We start from the raw sequence: 6164 nt of genomic DNA, 5'->3' as shown, positions 1-6164 counted from the left end.
TTATGCTTCCAAAGTTTACACTCGCTACATTCTATGCTTCCATCTTCGCTCAGCATCTTGCCACAACACTCTAAAGTAATGTCCCAGTTAACTTCAGGGGCGTCGTCTCTTAATTTAGGGGCAACAGACTTTCTTCTAGCCATTTCTTTTTAATTAAACACAGCACCACAACACGCAGGACAAAAAACACAACATAACGCTCTCCTGGCTAGTCAATGCACAACGTCAATTTTCCTCCAGCTGAGATTGAGCACAACAAGGTCAACACAGATATAAACAATCAAAACTATTAGCCTCCTCTCAAACACTAGACAGTTTATCAAACTCACTAGGAAATGTAAGGCTCTTCCCCGATGATTTTAGAACATTTAGAAGTAAATTTTCGATAATTTAGAATTTAGAAATTTAGTGAGATTAAAACTAACTATCCCGGGTTTAAAAGGCACCAATTTCAACCGTTTTCTTTTTTTCTTTGTTACTTACTTGTTTTCTGATTTTACTTCTGCTTTGAATATAGTACCCTGCTTCGGCTTGCGAGCTCTGGGTTTATGGTACCAGACCGACCAGTCACTCGTAAGTCTTAAGTTAGCAAATTTGTGAAACAAGAAATAAACCACTGATATCTAATTTTACCTTGTATTGGAAAAAATACACCTTAAAATCCAATAGTCACTACATTTTACAAAACCGTGATATCAACTTTTCTTCTAATGCTCTTCTTGTGTCAGAGAATGTGATGTGTGATTATAAAATTATTTTAGCGACGCTCGTATAAAGTTTTAACAATCGCGGGAAACTCGCAACGCGAAGTCCGACGGCACTACTCCAAACCGAGGAAATCTTTCCGCGCCGAGAAAGTTAATGTTGCTCCTTTTCTGTTACCAACCGCACTGTTCTCGTTCATTTAGCTTCACTCACCCCATTGCAACTATAAGTCTGTGATTGGTCTTTGCATAATCACACCATGCAATGGTAATGCCAATAGCATTCAAGCTCTTAACTGCCTAGCGACAGCTTCTATTGCGCCACTATGCAAAACACGTTCACTGTAATTCAACACTCTTCCTACGCACTATTCCTGTTCCTTCAAATCACCCTTTCGTCCTACGTGTGCGTTATTTTACGTGACCCAAAGTAATCGGTCACAAGTTACTGAATAATGCGTTGTCAGAAGAAACAGGAAGAAGCCCGACTGAACTATTTCTGGGATACACAGAGGAACCATACGTGTTTGGAGAATAGAACAAAAAATTGAGATGAAGAGAGTGATATCATAACTGTATAACAAGAGAAATAGACGAAAGACAAAGGAAGAAAAGAAGGTATAGAGAATAAACATCGAGAAAGGAGACTTAGTGTTCTGTAAAATCCACCCAGTGAGCAAAGCTTCCGAGAACGCTATTAAAAAGATATTTTTTATATACGAAGGCCCATATGAGGTTATAAGTATTTTCAGAAATACAGTTTTTCTAAGGCATATGAAAACAGATGTAGAAAGAAGAGAACATTTAGACAACATAAGAAGATATAACTACACAGAGGAAACGAAAGGGTCAAGAGGAAGGAGTAGACTTGTAAATATGAATACATGTATTTAAAAAAAATGTATCTACATATATTATACATACTACGATGAAATTCTTTTATGGCCAATGGGGGGAATATTGTGTTACGTACCCAATGGGTCCAACTCATGTAAACGGTTTGCCGAAGTGAAATATAGATGGCAGCACAATGTGTGCAAGATTGAAGATTAACACGAGATACGCGAACGGCAGTGTAAATATTCGCAGAGTAATTTGGAAAGATGAACAAGAATAGAATCCATTATAAGAGGATGAAGAAAAGATATAAAAACAATAAATTAATGTAAATACTTAATAAATTAAATTGATGTTCATATGTAAACATACCGGAAAACTAAAGAAGTGAAAACACTGAAACAAATTCGTGTCTTTTAACAGATCTCGAATCTGTTAGTTTGATTTACCATTTCACTTGGTGGAAATTTTTGATTTATCCCAGTGGCGGCGCGTTCCAGTCGCGAACCACATTACCTTTGGTTGCGCGTTTCAGTCATCTAGCACCAAGTATACACTTTGTTGTACTTATTTAGTGTTGGCGTGTTCCAGTCGTTGCCTCAAGGGACGAGAATAAAAGTAAGCGGCGTAGATATCAACCCTCGAACTCGTAACCCTCTAGGACTTGGTGGGAATGAAGAAAAAGTGAGGTGTTACCAGCTTACGAAAAAAGGACTTAGTGAAGAGGGAAAACTTAAAATATAAAAATACCAAAGGAATTGGCATAAAGGAGACACGTTCCAGGGATTATATAAGAGTCCAGAAGGTAGTCCAGATCCGAATTCCCACAAAGAAGGAAGTCCAGAAGGAAATCCAGATTTCCCACGAAGAAGGAAGTTCAAATCCGAAGAAGGAAGTCCACATCCAGATTTCCCACAAAGAAGGAAGTCCAGATCCGAATTCCCACAAAGAAGGAAGTTCAAATCCGAAGAAGGAAGTCCAAATCCAGATTTCCCACAAAGAAGGAAGTCCAGATCCAGATTTCCCACCAAGAAGGAAGTCCAGAAAGAAGTATAGAAGGAAACATATACTAAAGAAGATTATACAAATTGAAAGAAGAAAGAAATTCTAAGAGCATACAAATTGAATGTAAATAAGAACAAGAGCAATACGTATCTCATTATGTAAATATATAAATCCGTGTATCCTTGTTGAGATAATAATCATCATTTAAACGTCTCCATTGGAAGGCATCCTGTCTGGTTTCGTTTTCAAAAAAGAACCCTACCTTGAAGATATATATTAGCTGTGGTTCAATATTAGTGTTGTCCATGGGACGAGACGGGACAGGCTTTTAAAAATTCGAGACGAGACGAGATTGATCATGTGTCCCGAGACAAATGAATATTTTCGAGACGAGACAGCATTTCACAGCATTTCCACGAGACGAGACAGGCCAAAGTCTCGTCTCGTGGGCAACACTATTCAATATTAAGATTTATGTACCTTTATACAAATAGAGGTAGCACCCCTTGCATTTTTGTAGTACGTTAGACGCATTTCAACCGAAAACTTAAAAAGTAAAATTTCCATTTTTCCATTATGAAACTTCCATTGAGGTAAGTACAATGTTGAAGTACATTTTCTAGATCCGTTAGATCGCAATTACTTTATTACGTTGTGTTTTGAAATCAATGGGCCACTGGTCATTCGATACTAAGTAATTTTTCAATCAGGAGTCGCCAAACTTGCTACGAAATCATCTGCCTGCCTGGAAGATGGACGTATTTAGTGACTGTGAGATTGTTCTTTGATTGTTGTTGGCAGCATCTGTAAATCGTATCACTATATTTCGGAATAGGTCTAACAGGCGTGACAAATTAATTTTTATAAGAAGGACGACGTTCAAAATCTAAAGAAGTTTTATGTTTCCTTTCTGTTCGTTAATTCCTTATTGGAGTACCGACAATTGCATGAGAGGTAGAGATGTTCTCTCATTGGTTTCATAGTTACCTATATCTATTCTTAAGTAACTAATTCTACAGCATTCTTAAACCCAAAGGTTTATGGCTGAAGCAACACAAGCCTTCCTATCCTTATCACTGCAAATATTCCAGAGGGAGAAATACGAAGTTAAAGAATGAAAGAGTACACAAACTACCTAATTCCTAAATGCTAAAACATTGGAAATATTAAAATTGGCCTCCAGGCCCCCATGGTCTAGCGATATAATTGCTGTCTTCATATCAAGGGGTCCCAGGTTCGATCCCAGTGGAGGTAACATTTCATTAAGTCATTCAGATTCCACTAGAAGGGCTTCCGATATGCCATAATGGCAATAAGGGGTCCCGAGTTTGGTACCCAATGCAGTCCCGATTAACCTATCTGTGCATAAACTGGACTTCAAAAACAATTCAATTGAATTCCACTAGAAGCTGTAGCTCTCGTCCCGATTAGCCTCTGTGCATATAATAGACCTTAATACAAATTCAAATAAAGTAATCACTGAAATACGGTGCGAATATCAGCAGGCTTGAGCAATTTTCTGTCTCGCTGTCCTAGTCTTACATGTTAATTAATTATAATTTGTGAGGTTAGGAAATCATTTCTGCAGTACCACCATATTGGACAAACTTGACTCTGTGCAGAAGAATCCATCTTTGAAGCAAATCTTAAACTATTGATCCAATTCTATGCAGTATTTATGCACAATCTTCAGCAGTTATAGGTATTTTCACTAATAAAAATGCCCAGTGCAAGAGTTGCAACTATATTCAATGCTTTTATGTCAATGTATTTGTCCCCTAGTGGAGGTGAATTTGTAGTGAAAATATGTTTGTTCCTTGAGAGTTGTGCCTACTAAGTGGACGATATTTCTCGCATCCTCCCCATTTTTATACCTAAGTTCTGAATTCCAGTTGTTGAACAAGAAAAAAAAAAAAGATATTTCATCATAGCAGAGAAAATGGTATCATTAACATACTTTCTATTCAAGGGTGGTATTGCTTATTTGATGCCTACTTTATTAAGTTAGTGCCGCTTTTCTGAAGCACGAAAAGCTACAATCTTTCGCCGCTCTCTACTGTTGTGATTTGAACAGTTTAGAGCTATGGCACACAGAGGCAGAAAGGAACTCAACTAAAGAAACTTCAGCAGCTGCTTGCAATGGTTGAAATATTTAAAATTGCCTTTTACGAACTTTATAAGCTTTGTGTTATTGAAATGTGTCCACCCCCATCAACAACTGCTTACGACAAATCAAGTGTTGCCTTCATAATCGAAATGGAATTGAGAGGTTGAATGCCATATCTATACTGTCCTTTGAGAAAGAGCTTGCACAATCTTTGGATTTAAACAAGGTTGTAGCTGCTCATAAAAGTAGACGTACCTTATCGTAGTTTCTTCCTGTGGTTATTTTCTTATTTGAACAAAGACTTACTCACATTCTTTACATAGAAAGAGTGTTACGTGTAGTATTTATACATATATCCAGCGAGTTGATAATGAGTGTATTTTTTATGGTGTATTTTCTTTGCTGTTCATATGAATAGTAAGTATGTGATACTATTCGTCTCGATAATGGCTTAGAAAAAGAAAACAATACAATTACTCTACGTAGCTCCAATTGACAATGGCGTGAAATCAATGTGGAACATGACTAGCATTGAACAGGACTCCAACTACTACAATAGTAATTCTAGACAACAGTGGGAGATGGAAAAATGTTCCTACACTGTAGCATGATTCGGAGATATCCTAGCAGTGTCTACAAATACGTACACCCCCCCCCTCCCAAGAGATTGCAAGCGTCCGTACACAAAACCGTATATCATGGCGCCCCCTGAGATTGCTACCAGGAGGTCTACGTATTTGTAGACACAGCTAGGATATCTCCGAATCATGCTACAGTGTAGGAACATTTTTCCAGCTCCCACTGTTGTCTAGGATTACTACTGAAGGAGTTGGAGGTCCTGTCCAATGCTGTTCATGCATGTTCCACATTTGATTTGACGCCATTGTCAATTGGAGCTACGTAGAGACCCCGGATTTGCTATATTATTGTTGTTATGACAAGTCCTTTCATACGACATATTCTTCGACACCTCTTGCTATTTGAAAAAAATTGAGTCGATCCCAGCCTACCCTCATGTGGGGGGCCCGGGTAGGGAATGGTTGGCCTCAAGACGTTTCCCCCTGAACATCATGGAATACGTGTTTCGCCATTTCTTCCTATTTACAGCCGTTCTCACAATACCCAGAGTGGGGTGAGACCAGGGGCGCCGACTTGTCAAAATTATTGGGGGGGGCTCTGATCACTGAAATAAATTAATGAATGACTCACTCCCTCCCTTTTTTAAGTTTTGGCCTCAGTGTTCGGAATCTCGTAAAAGCCTATGAATTCCTCAAAAATATTAAAATTTTCATTTACAGTTTGAATGCAAAATGTCAATTGTCCACGGATGGATATGTCACAAGTTTCGTCAACCATAATAGCAAAATATTCCCGACGTTTAATATCTGCTACCACGGAGCGCAAAACAGATCTCCCTAATATATCAATGATCTAGTTCTGAATGTCATGTAGCCCGAACGTCCCATCCACTCTCCTAGTTCATGCACATCTTTTGAAACTCTTTTTAGTAA

The sequence above is a fragment of the Lepisma saccharinum genome, chromosome 29 (genome assembly GCF_977018435.1).
Source record: "Lepisma saccharinum chromosome 29, izLepSacc3.1, whole genome shotgun sequence".
Classification (NCBI taxonomy): Eukaryota; Metazoa; Arthropoda; class Insecta; order Zygentoma; family Lepismatidae; genus Lepisma; species Lepisma saccharinum.
Note: the sequence above shows the minus strand (reverse complement) of the source record.